Raw genomic sequence first — 13805 nt, forward strand, 5'->3', positions numbered from 1 at the left:
ACTGAGGGCATGTGCAGGAGAACCCTCATCAAGTTAGGAACCCTGATAAAGTGATTTTCCTCTACACAGGCCATCCCTGCTCAACTTTTAGATAAATTTCTTCAATATCATTTATTTAGATCCACACATTTAAGAGAACATAGCAGTAAGGGACCCAAAAGGAGGGGCCTCTGTGTCTGTGACAGCTGAGGTTGTTCAGGCAACAAAGTGGATACTTGATGGAAAATTGTCCTAGTCCAAAATTAGGTTTTATGTTTGGTTGGTTTTTTTGCTGTTTTCTTTTGGGTGTTTTTGATGGTTTTTGCTGTTGTTGTCTGGGGTTTTTGTTGGTTGATTTTACTTTTTTAAAATTTTGTTTTATTTTGTTTACTTTGGGGTTTTTTGTTTGTTTTTCTTTGGGTGTTTTTGGATTTCTTTTGTTGTTTGTTTTATGTTTGTGGGTGGTTTTTTTATGTTTTGCATTTTTTGGTTTGGTTTTGGTTGGTTTTTGTTTTTTGGTTTGGTTTGTTTTTTTCTAATTAAATGAACCATTGCCTGTATAAATTCTTGATGTATAATCACTCCTCTGTGGAGGTAACCTCTTGATTTGATGAAACAAGAGCACAAAAAATTGATAAGGCCCAAAATGGTTAATTTGGCTGTGGGATCATTTTAAGCTTGATGTTTCTTAGTGAGAGAACTCCAGCTGTAAAACAGTGATTTACACAAGGATAACATTCTGATTTAGGATGACCCTGCTTGGGCAGGGAGGTGGGATCAGATAAATCGCTGTGGTCCTTTCCATCCTGACCTATTCTGAGATCCTATGGCATTCTGTAACTTAAAATTATGTCGGAAAAATGAACAAATATTTTAAAAACTTCCAATTTGTTTTTCTTCACTCCCCCACAACCCATTTCATTTAAAAAACATACCTTTGAAAGCATTTTAGACAGGAAATAAAATGTAGCAAACACCTCCTCATATCATTACTTAGGAATTCTTCCTGATATACAACACTTGTGGTGTCATATTTTAATACCAAAATAGCTTCATAGGAATAATATCAGTGTCTTTTATCATCTAAATAATTTAACAGAGAGTCCTTTAGGTTTGTAATTTTAAATGCACTCTTCCCATGTGTTTGTCCTCTGTGGATTTTTATTTGCATGTTTGGTTTTGGTGGGTGTTTTGTTCTCTTTAAGTGTGTCCTAGGTTGTAAGATAAGCTTGTATTCTATTTGCCATCTGTTGAAGGCAAACCTGTTGGACAGGTTTTGTTATCTTTTCCAAGAACCGGTTTTGCTCCTAAGAGGTAATGGTTTGTTAGTGGGCCATTGACTGATTCAATGCAGGGCTGGTAACATAACACCATCCTATTGTGAGATGTTCCACCCAGAGGGAGAAGCCAAGCACTCTTTTCTTTTTGGGGACAGAGCAGCTCTTTACTTTGGGGGATTGCCAGAGAAGCAGCTCTCTTCGGCGGCACTCGCAGCGAAGCAGCCGGAGCGCGCTGAGCCGACGGCAGCGGAGCTCGGAGGCAACCCCGGCGCAGAGGAAGACCGGCCCCACTGCCACCAGATCTTCAGAGGAAAACTATACCCTTCTAAAGATCACCACTTCAGCTGCAATTCATCAATCACTGCAAGGGGAGCAATAATCCCAGCAGGACTGCTACTGGCACCTCGACTCCTCAGGTTCTGGACTTTTTCACTGGTTTTGTTTGTACCGATTGCATTTGCCTTTTTAAATTGTTGTCTAGTTTTCTCCTAGTAAAGAATTGTTACTCCCATTCCCATATCTTTGCCTGAGAGCCTTTTGATTTAAAACTCCTAGTAATTCAGAGGGAGGGGGTTTACCTTCTCCATTGCACAGGAGGCTTTAGCCCTCCTTCGCAGATTCCTGTCTTGTCGAACCAAGACAATTTTTTGCATGTTTGGTTTTGGTGGGTGTTTTGTTCTCTTTAAGGGTTTCATGGTATTTTAAATGCAAGACTTTCATTGAAATCTTTCTAACAGCTTCTGCTGAAAAGTGAAGCAAACTGCATTAGGCTGATGGGAGCTCCATTCCTTTCAGTGGAAACTCTTGATATTTTAAAGTCAAGGTTACTATTTAAAGTCCAGTCTTTCTGACCACTACATTTGACCAGTATGAGATTTTGGTCAAGGCCTGAAAAAAACCATGGGCACAGAGAATTTAGGAGATCATTATAATCCTACCAAAACCAGATTTTTTACATTAGTTACCCTGCATATTCCTCTACTCTTTGATATCTGGCTTTTTCATGCTGTAGATGACTAGGCAGAGGGAAAATCTTATGGTCATATTAATACTAAAATTTGCTACTTCTCAAAAGGTTGATAAAATAAAGCTGAAAACATTGCTGTGCACCACCAAAGAAGGAATGTGGGATTGAGAAAGATTCCCTGGATTATTAAATACAATCCTTTCCTTTAATACTCAATTAATCATGTCTCTAAAGACCTTTTATTCAAAATAAAGGATGAGAGAAAAGAACTTGGAGATCAGAGAGAGAGACAGAATTGCAGTTAAGAATAATTTCTATATTTTTTCAAGTGTTAGTTATTGGCAACTGATAAAATTTTGTGGTGGTGGGTCTGATCATCTGATTGGGGATATCTTGTTACCCAGTACAAAGGTTCAAACCAAATGAGACCAACCAGATCCTGAAATAAAACCACCACCAAAAACATCCCATGTGTATTGTTACAAAATCATCTGTTAAGATGCCTCATTCCACTTTTAATAGGCAGAACAGAGCTTAGCAGTTAATGTCACTATCTGTTACTTTCATTGTAAAATATGTGGTTTTTTTCTTCAAATAGTCCCTCCTATGCACTAATCTATTTCAGTAATAACTAAATCCCTTCCCATTGGGATAAAGTTCAATTCAATTCCTTTGAGTGTGAAGAAATGCCATGAATGTGCCCTGCATCCTGGGAGAAAAGCAAGCCAAGATGTTTCCATCAGGATTCTCTTAAAGCCAGAGCTGGGTTTGGAAATGGAACTGGTGCCCGGTATGAAAAAGACATGAGAGGCTCTGACAAGGGTCATGTGTCGGACCTCAAAATATCCCTCAGTCATTTCTGGATGTTCTGGATCCAGGTCAGAAGCATTTGAGACCCTGGCAGGCAGCTGGAAACAGCTGAGATTTTGGATTTGAAACATGGAACGATTTACCAACCTTGCAGGAAGAACAAGAAGTCACAAAAATTTAGATATTATAGTAGAAGTAGTCACAAAATAGAGGTAAGAATTTTTTAGTGTTGTACAGGGCGGGGTTTAACACCTGTACAGGGGGGTTTCTGTTTTGTACATAGTGGTCAGAAGTTTTAAGATGCAGGGATTTGGGCCAATCCTGTCATCCCTCTTTCTTCTTCCTTACCTCCATGTTCTTGGCGAAGTTGGCACTTATGGATTGGTTTAGAGTAGAAAAACACCATTTAATATAGGTAATAGGCATTGGGGAAAAACTGTAAACATGTAACACCTAATGTACCATATAAAAGGTAACAGCAGCCCTGGGCGGGGAGAGAAGAAGCAGTCGGGGTCAGAGAGGATGTCAGGGTGTGTGTGTGCCTCTGCCTGAGCTCTGAGCAAACCACAGCAGCCCCAGAAGAAAATCTTTTAGATAACTTGCAATAAACTGCCTTGAGACTGGACAACAAGAGACTGCTGAGCCTTTTTTCAAAGCACGGGTTGGAGGAGAGATTTTTCCACCACATGGAGCCACCCTGAACTGGGGTGAGCTCCGTCAGTCATGTTTACCTGGATTAAATTAGTTCACTGAAGTGTAGTTTAATTTCTTACTTTAATCTGTCTCTATTATCAATATGCATCTCCAAATGCAAAGCTACCTTTTTCTCCTCTTCCTGACAAAATAAATAGAAATTTTGCCATTCTATTCCATAATATGAATGTGGTTTTTATTTGTCTGTGGAAAGCCTTGCTATGTGGAGAAAGGGCAGAGCTCATCTAAGAAGTCATCATGTGCAAATGTACAGAGTGCACTGCACTCAGTTAAAATGTTTCATACTCAATATTTGCAGTTTTAAGATTTAAAAATACCTCCTTACTACTTTGTCCCTCCTTGCTTTTCCTTCACTCCTCAAAAAGGATGTGCTCTAATGACCCTGCCTCCTGAGAGGCCAGATTTTCTTCTGGATAAGTGAATTTCTAGGAACATGCATGGTTTAAGACACAGCCAATTGCCTCTAGATTGGCTTGCTCAAAATCTGTCAAGATCAAGTTCCTGATTAAGATGGCATGTAATTCTAAAAATGGATAATTTTAACCCATGATGATTGAGCTTGGGAACATAATCAGAACATGTTCTGTGTCTATTTCATCTCAGTACAGGGTGGAATCTAATTGAATGGCTGTTAAAATGTTAGAGAAAGTGGGAAAAGTGCAGCAAATCAGAAGGAACAATCAAAGACAAAGTGAGGATTTAATTTATTTCTGAACAAAAGTAGGAATAACTATTATCTCCCACTTGTATTTAAATTCAATCTATGTTAGATCTTCATCTAGTTGCCAGAGGATCACTTTACTTTTCACTTTAAAACTGGCAGATTTTGACAATGTTCCTATACTTGAAAGACACTGTGCTGTTTTGCTCTGCATACACTGCCTCAGACCTCAGATGATTTTAGAAACTGAAACTGCAGCAAACTGCATGCCAGTTTTCTCCCTAAATGTCTCACAAGGTCTGCCTATTTCAGAAAATCCATCTCTATGTGCCATGGGATAATTGGCAATCAGCTCATTATGAAATCTCTCATGGTTGTGAGCACAAGGAGTTAAATGGTGAGACAAAATGCACTTTCCTGCTGCACTCCAATAGCTCTTATTTCATCATATTGGCACTCGGATTTTTGTCTGAGGAACAGGAGAGGTTTGGCTTTTGAAAGCTGTGATGTGTGGTCACAATAGGTGTGTTCTCTCAGGATGGTCCTTTCTTTCTTGCTTTGTGAATTGCCTGCAGGTTTGGACACAGATCCTGCACTGAAAGCCTCTGGCAGGCATTTTCTTAGTGCTCCATTCAGATCAGCAAGCCTTGAGATCATTATTAAAGCTCACATTTTGTGTAGCACTGATTTTTCCACACAGTTACTCCAGTGCTAAGATTATATATAATAATGTTTGCAAAAGGAAGTCAATTTTTTTCTTGTGCTGAGGAGCCCAGAACTAGATTGTATGACCTCAGCCATGCAAATGCTGTCCAGCTCAGAGGAGAAGCAGAATCACAAAATGGTTTGGGTGGGAAGGGACCTCAAAAACCACCTTGTTCCAACCCCTGCTCTGGGCAGGGACACCCACTATCCCAGGTTGCTCCAAGTGCTTCATTCTGCTGCCCAGCCTGGTCTAATCTGCTTCTGTGATAGTGGGAGATGGGACCAGAGGGCATGGCTAAAACCAGCCTTAGTGCACTGTAAATTCATTCCAAATAAATCAGTTAAGAGCTCCTCACACACGTTTCTCCCTCTCTTCAAGCACAGCCCCAGCTGTAACCCAGTGAAACTCAACAGTTCACAGGTGTTCAGTGGAATTGATTATACACAAACCCACTGTTTCACTTCAGGCTTCCCTAATATTTTCATTGCTATTTAAGTTTCATGCAGTACGAAATATAAAAAAAAAATAGAAAAAAATCCCATGGACTAAAGGCTAAAGTGCAAATGAAGAAACGCCTCCAGATAAAGCTTGGGGTCAATTTTAAGGCATCTCTGCACATTACCCTATAATTCCTGCTGCACTATGCTTCAACTCTTAAAATTTAAGAAATCTCATATTAATTATCCAGCTTGAAGACTTACTTAAGAATAACATGTATTTAGCAAAAGAACCATGGAACATGGTAAAAATATAAATAAATATATATGTATTTTCTGGTAATTCAAAATATTTGTTTGTCTAACAGTATCTTTAATCTGATCTGGCTGTTCCAGAGTCATGGCAAGTGATGCAGTCCCTTTCCAGTCATTCCACTCTCCCATTCTCTTATTTATTGAAGGAAACCCAAACTGTTCTTTGGATGCTTCTTTCCTTGCAGCTTTTATTGCTCAGCTGGCTGCATGTATTTATTAGAGAGCTGCTTGTTCCCTGAATTTTTAAGCTCATACATTGACTGTTTCCCCTCACATGGATGTGGTATCACCTGCTGGCTGATGATGTGATCAGCTTTGGAGTTCACCAGTGTGGAGTCAGCAAATGATCATGGGAAGGTTTTCTTTTAATGTCCAAATTATCCTGGAGAACCTTTCCATCCAGCTTTTCTTAGGAGTCAATACACTTGGGAATTCATTATCCTGTTCCAGTCAGTGGAAGGGGATAATCAATTACCCTGCCATGGATACAGAGGACAAAACCTAAATATTAATTTTTAAAAATCTGTCTAAAAATCCATTTTTCAGGGATGCCCTTCACCTCATTTTAGACTTTAAAGTTTTGTCATCTAGAAAAATATTTACTTCTTGGATGATTTTTTCTCATGTAGCCTAGGCATTTGTTTCCAAATGACTGAATTCCCCTGTTTGTAATTTGTGTGGTTTGTACTAGATAACTTTTTGACAGATTCAGATAGAATCCAGGCCTTTGAGATAATCTTTTCTCATTTAACCTCAAGTCTTTGGAATCATTACAGTATTCTCTCACTGGGAGAAATGATTCAGTCAATACAGAAAGGTCAGTCTAGATGATCATGATAGCACATTTACCTTCTCTATCTTTAAATTAGATACAGAATTACTTGCCCTTTGCCTCTCAACAGACATTGAATCACTGATTGTAATTAGAAAAGTAAAGAGAATTTATGGACTTTGTCATCCAAGCTATTTTGTGTACATTAGGCATTTACACACTCCACAGTGAAAATCCTGAGGTGGTACCAGAACACAAAATAAACACAGATGACAGCATATGAAAATACAAAATTTCCAGCCTTTTGTTTCTGTATGTAATTTTGATTCAGGTTTGTAAATCAGATGTTAGCATGTCGACTCTACTTTCATTTCATACTGTTCCCATTGTCACATTGAGTGCTGTGCTATTTATCTTCCTTCCTTTCCTTCCAAAGAAGGAGAATTGTGCTTTTGAATTTCTGAAAAGATACACTTTTCATAAATATGTTAAGGTCACTGGGAAGAGAATGGGGGAAGGAGAAGTAACAAATTAAGAAAAAAATTTAGAATAGATTTTCAGGTCTAGGTGGTGTTTCTTGGCAGCACAGACATTTGACAAGAAGCTTTCTTTTGAAGAAAACTGTGCTTTTTGTTGTTGATGTGCATCTAGATAAACCATAACTGGTAATAAATTCTATATTCATAAGTGTCTTGAAAAATAACAAAAAACCCTTTTAAAAATTGATGCATGCACTTAAGACAGAGCATTCCCAGCAGGTGATGGGCAGGAATTCTTCCCCTCTACTCAGCACTGGGGAGGTGCACCTGAATTTCTGTGTCCATACTGGGCTTCCCAGTACAAGAGAGACACAAACATACTGGAGTGAATCCAAGGAAGTTCCTCAAGGATGATTAAAGGATGGTTAAATCTCACTACACAGGAAAACCTACCAAAACTCTTTGTTGGAGAATAATCCAAACGACTGAAACATCACTCTTGGATTTGTTTCTCATAACAAAAAGATGTTCTACTGCCTTTGCAAGATTTCTCTTTCATCAGATACGTAGCTGCCACTGGATTTGGAATGAAAAAACCCATTTTTGTACACAATATATAAGTCCTTGCAAGTTCACTTGCTGCAGGGGAGGGAAGCAGCTCTGCTCAGTAGCTGAAGGCATGGCCAGCAGGCATCACTGTTTAAATAATTGTAGCCTTGAGCCTCGTTTTCCATCAGCTGAGCAATTAGCCCTTCCTTCTGCTTTCTCCAGGTTTAGGCTGAGATTCCTAAGCCTAGGAATCTCAGCCTAACAGTGGTGAGCTGAGATTTTTTGTGAGGTGATCCTGGTTTTTTTGGTTTATTTTTTTTAGTAATATTGTGTGGAGGGCAGAAGTCGCTTCATAAAGGCCAGATGCTGGATCTATAACTTGTGTTAAATACTTAAAAGCTGTTTGGGTTTTGTTCTCCAGGTAAGAATAAAACAGCCACAAATTTGACCATGGAACTGATGCAGAAATTTCCATTGAGGATTGGAGTTTTGCAACTGCAAAAATGAGCAGTGATGAGGGTCACTGATGCAGAGGAGCAGGGAAGTTCTCAGGTATCAATTTGAAAAGCAGTTTGTTCTTATTTTCATCTAAGTTCAACACTTACCTGATGGATGTAAGTCAGTTAATGGACCAAGATGGACGTGCTGTATTTGTTAGATAGAAATTCAATTGCTCCCTTTGGAATTCTGTAACTCAATCTGATTTCTCACACAGACACTGCTGCATTTGACCATTTGCTTCTTTTCTTTTCACACCTTTTTCAGTTTTGCTTCATGGTTTTTGATGTAAGCAGGGGTAGTACTCAAGATGTGACCACTCGTAGAAGCTACACAGTGGCTTTAAGGTATTTCCTCTTTGATTTTCCATTTCACTCCAAATAACTCAGCATCATTTTGCTTTTTGGCTTACTTCTGCTTATTAATATTTTCTCAGAGTTATCTCAAGTGATTCTGAGATGTTTCTCCAATGTTCCTATCAACATCTAATGTATTTTTTATTTTCCTGTCACTGAGATGTACAACCTCCTTCAGCTGCTGTTATAGCCAAGTCTCTCTTTACTTCTTTGGGTAAATTTGAATAATCAGTAACATTTCTCAGCTCACTCTCTGTATCTTCTCTATGTTACATATGCTGGCAACTTCCCTTCTTTGTAAAAGTTTTAATTATTTCCTACCTTTTCCCCCAATTCATTAATCACTTGTTAATCCATAGGACAACTTTTTATCTGTTCTTATTCCTTTTATCCTAAAGAAATAACGAAGTTTCTTTTGAAGAGAAGTGTTTTCAAAAGCTCTTTGAAAATCCAGGTTTAGTATTTATATATGAGTTTAAGAAGTATACTCTTAAAGGACATGTTTTACGTATGAAAAAGTGACTTTCATGTCTTTATTTTGTGGCTGTAATTACTTCTTTATGCTTGTTTGACTTTTTTATAAGATTTCTGTGAATCTTCATGCAAATATAATGTCTGAGGAATAAAACTTCATTAATATCCTGTGCAATATAACAGAGTAATTCATTATATCTTTCAAGAGAATTTCCTGGGAACCATTCTTATGATCTTAATCATATATTTATTAAACCTCTGGTTTGAATACTTTCTCTAATTTATATGTAACATTCCATAAAAATGTAAGAAGACATTTACTGAGTGTTTCATGAACTACTTCATAATTATTTTTATTATTTTTTTTAACTCTACAGAAGTTCACTTCTATGTTTATATAGAATTTCACCTGTACAACACATCTTATTTGGAGCATTCGTAAGAACATAACTGATCACATTTCAGTAAAAGTGCTAATCTTTAATATAAATTATTCTCTCTCCCTCAATCCTTATCTTTACCACAGATTCATGGAATAGTTTGGGTTTGAAGGGATCTGAAAATGGCTTCCAATCTTGCTCACCTGCTTGTTTTGCTGCCCTGAGATGTATCCAGGGATGAAGAGCAGACACCTCTGGACTGATTTCCAGAAGGGAAACTCTTCTTCCCTCAGCTGAATTCTCTGCAGCTCTGTTGCCAGATGCTGCCTGGAGATGTTGTGCTTCAGAGGGAAAAGATTATCAAGAAAATCAAAGAATAAAAATGTGAACATTTTTCTCTATTGATTCTGAAATGCTTCTTTTATGGCTTTTTCCCCACTGGGAACTGGGCAGAACAGGGATGAGAAAATGCTTTGTATACTGAGTGTTAAATTGGCCTTCTGGGGCGATGGCAGCTGGGGCTTGCAGAGGAAAAGTAAAGCTGTCTAGACCTTTCTTATGGTGGAAGAGCAAATCCCTGAGCAGTAGGAACAAAGAAAAGGACTTTTTTTTTTTTTTTAATGAATCTTGAGAGGTGACTAGAAGTTATTTAGGCTGCCAGTTACCAAAATGATCCCTAATCAGATCCTACCAGGATATAGCTCATCTATTTGATGATCTTGGTGGTCTTTTCCAACCTTAATGATTCTATACTGGAAAAACAACCAAGGAACATTTTTTTCCTTCATCTTTCCAATAGACAAATCTGTGAAATAAATGCTTTCAGCAGCAGAAGGGTTAGTGGTGGGCTCAGGTTCCTCCCTCATTTGTGCTCTGTTGTATTCCTGTACTTTCACATGTGTTCAAGTTTCCTCTCTGCAATATTTCCCCTGAAGAGTTTTACCTGCTGCTAAAAGGCCAAGCTTTGTGTTGGATGAAATTTCTACATAAATGACCTCAAAACACACACGCTGAATGGTGTGATAAAATGCTATAAAATACAACCCACACAGGGACATGATGCAGCAGCCTGAGATGTACCTTATCACATGCAAAGATAAAATACCATGGATGACATCTCACACAGTCCTGTGATGCTTTGAACAGCATTTCAAAGAGAAATTCTATGAAATCTGTTACTGCAAGCAAAACACTGTTCAAATGACAAAGGAAATTAATTTGGCTGGTGTCTGGTTTTTGCAATATTGCAGTAGAAGTGTTTCTGGTTAACTTTTTATCACTGGAATTTGCAGGGACAGTGGAGGACTGGACAGTAGAACCACAGAACTTCCTGGATTAGAAGGAACTTTTTTCCCACATTTTATCACACCGAGGTTTACCTGGCATAAGGTGGATTTTTAGCTGAAGCCATTGGAGTTAAGTTCTGGTCTTATGAACTTTGAGAACCATTGTTTCCATAAATCCACCCATATGGATGGAAGTATAATTGAGAATAAAAATTCCATTTTTCTTCTTCTCAGGACTCTAACAGAGCCTTATTCCTGAAGGCAATGAAGTTTTGTTCATTAACAACTTCTCATATCCCATCTAACAGCCTGAGAAAACACCTCAGGAAGTGTAGGAAATATCACATGATGCTGAAGCTGATATTTCCACAATGTTATCAAGGCCCTGGCTGGCTTACCCACTGACAAGAGAAACTCTTCAGACTGAATGAATATCAGAATCTACTTCAGGGTGATCTGAAAAGCTCTCTAACCCCCTCTGAGGGTATTTCCAGGAGACACTGCATGTAGTAATCACCCAGCCCACACATTGCTCCCACACAGAGATTCCTGGATTCAGGCATTTCAAGTTTGGATCCTGCTACTAAATTTTGTAAAGCTGTCACACAGCTCTGCTGCCTAAAAAGAGGTTTCATTCCAATTGAGTGACACTCTGCCCATCTAAGAGGAGTTGGCAAATAGGACACTGGTGTTTTATAGGACTTTTCTCAGCAGTTAGTTGAAATTCCTAAAGATAAAAGAGAAAGTGCCAAATTTGGTTGTCTACTTAATGGCTGGGCCACTGAAGACTTTGCAGGGAGTCTGAGGTTTCCAAGTGGAGCTGAGAGGATTCCTCTGTCTTTCTCGAGAGGCACCTGATGCTACTAAGCACTTTAATTTAAATTGCTGCTCACTGAACCATTGTGACACTTTTCTTTGCCTAGGTATGCTCAGTTTTTAATAATCATGTAGGCTCCCAAATCCTGATTTCTGAAAATTTCATGCTGATCCAGGGAAAACAAGGCATTGAGAGTGTGTCTTGAGCAACAAGAAAAACACTGTCACCTTCATAGTATTCACAGAATACATAGACCTAGCTAAACAATGTAGGTATTATTTCCATTTTTGAAAGAGTCACACAGAAAGTCTACCTATAGCTATTGCTTTTTGAATTAATTGCTTTTTGAAGTAGAATAGGTTTTGTTTTCCCCTTAAGTTACTCAGAACAGACAAGGGTGAAAATTTTGAAAAAATACACTCCTCCTGAAATCTAGACAGCGGGAATTTATAAAACATGGGCATGCCATCCACTGTGAAGCTAAGAAAGAGAGGTGTGTTTAATCTTGGAACTGATTATTAACTCAGTATCTGTCCTTTTTGCTTGTCATACTTAATAAAAAATAGCTTCCTAGCCCTCAATTCATGCACTGGCAGCTCATAACACTATATTTTAGCACATGCTTTAGCACATGGCTTTTTACATGAAAGATTCCTAAGATGTGTTTAAGGTGAAGCATCTCAGTTCCATGTTTCTGTGTCAGAATGTCAGAGTGGCTGCTCAGATCTGTTCCTGTTTAGCTTTCATTACCCACCATCCCAGACTCTCCTTCAATATAAGCAGCAGGCTTTAATTTGAAACAGGCTGCAGAGACAGACAGATTCTGGCATTTTTGGAATGAATATTTATAGCCTTACACTAGGCTGTGAGTCACCCCTGCAAAACAGAAATCTCTGCTTTGGAATAACAGTCCCTCAGCAGAGGGAGAAAAGTGCTAGATTTGGGGTGAAGGATGGGATGTTGTCATCTCATGGCTCATGGGCCAGTGCTGCTCACAGTCACAGGGCTGTCAGGGATTCTGCATTTAAAGAAAAGCCACTGAGAGGCATTTAAATACTTCTTTCAGGACAGTTTTCTTACTATCAGTGCCCATAAGCCCATGGAAGTTGGGTATCATTTCCAGAGGGTTTCCTGGAGGCTGAGGAAACTTGACCAACTTCATGGAAGTGTCCATATTTGTAAAGGTTTTAATGGGTTTCAAAGGCAATTTATCCTGGCTGTGCTTCAAATTCATCATAAATGTGCTTCTTATTCCACCTCATGCCTCTGGCAAGGACTCTCCTCTGCCTTAGGACTTTTCACACTGGGATGTTTGAAGTATCTCTTGTTTTTTATCATGGAAACTTGATGTCACTCCTCTTTACTTATAAAGACCTACATTTTGTCTCCTGTTTATAGGGCCTGGAAAGAGGAGGAATCATCAGCCTGCTGGTCATAAAGTTGGAATAGAACCATATTTCAAATTCTCTACCAGAGTATTTCCACAGAGACTGTGGCCTGAGGATTAGAGAGAAACACCAGCTGGGGTGACCTGTGTGCTGTATCTTGGTAAAGGAATTTTCCTGCATCCCCCCACTGTCTGACACTCCATCATGTAACTGCAAAATTCTCCAGCTTGAAGCTGAATTTTGGTCTTGGTACTTCCAGAAATTTCACAAATTCCTCTGGTGGAGGCAGAAATAAGATTATGAACTTGAAGAAAAAGCTTTCTTCAGCTTCCAGATGCAAATTGCCTTCTAAACTGAGATCTGGTACCACATCACCTAAATGGAGCCAGGATCAGAGACTGAGATGTAACACCAAAACAGATCACCAAGCAATATACATTCCTCTCAGCTAAGACCTTTTATTTTGTATATTATTTTCTGCATGCAGAAAATGTAAATACATAAGTAAAATTATAAAATATTCAAAGAATATATTCCTTTTGTACTATTCTTCAAAAAAAAGAAAACAAAAGTTATTAAAAATAATAATAATAATAGACTCTCAAATTAATGTCTAGAAAAGCAAATCTGATAAAAGATTAAGCTACATACTCACCATCGAAATAACTGCAGTGCAACAGTTAATGAACAGGGAACAAAAGCAGTGTTTTCTTCTTTCTTTCATAGCTATGGAACAGAAAAAAAAAAACCATAAATGTAACTTGAATTTAATAAGCTCTTGCTTAATTTATTGGATTAATTTAAAAATACACCTCATAATGACTTTAGCCTCTGAGAAGTTTTAGAAGCTTTTAATGCTTAAAAGGCCAGATGCTGCAGCGTGTGGTGTATGTTCAGGCATAGTGGGTCTTACCAGATGAAGAAATAACATCCTTAA

The 13805-nt window shown here is 38.4% G+C and overlaps 1 long non-coding RNA gene across 1 annotated transcript; it reads left to right on the forward strand.

The window, feature by feature from the left end:
* Positions 1-1617: 1617 nt before the first annotated feature.
* Positions 1618-13587, forward strand: LOC146767498 (uncharacterized). Its single transcript, XR_014954603.1, has 4 exons — positions 1618-3248; positions 8091-8221; positions 8435-8514; positions 12879-13587. It is a non-coding gene; the product is annotated as an uncharacterized LOC146767498 (long non-coding RNA).
* Positions 13588-13805: the final 218 nt, after the last annotated feature.

This window comes from Lonchura striata, chromosome 4, assembly GCF_050655825.1.
Source record: "Lonchura striata isolate lonStrDom1 chromosome 4, ASM5065582v1, whole genome shotgun sequence".
NCBI lineage: Eukaryota > Metazoa > Chordata > Aves > Passeriformes > Estrildidae > Lonchura > Lonchura striata.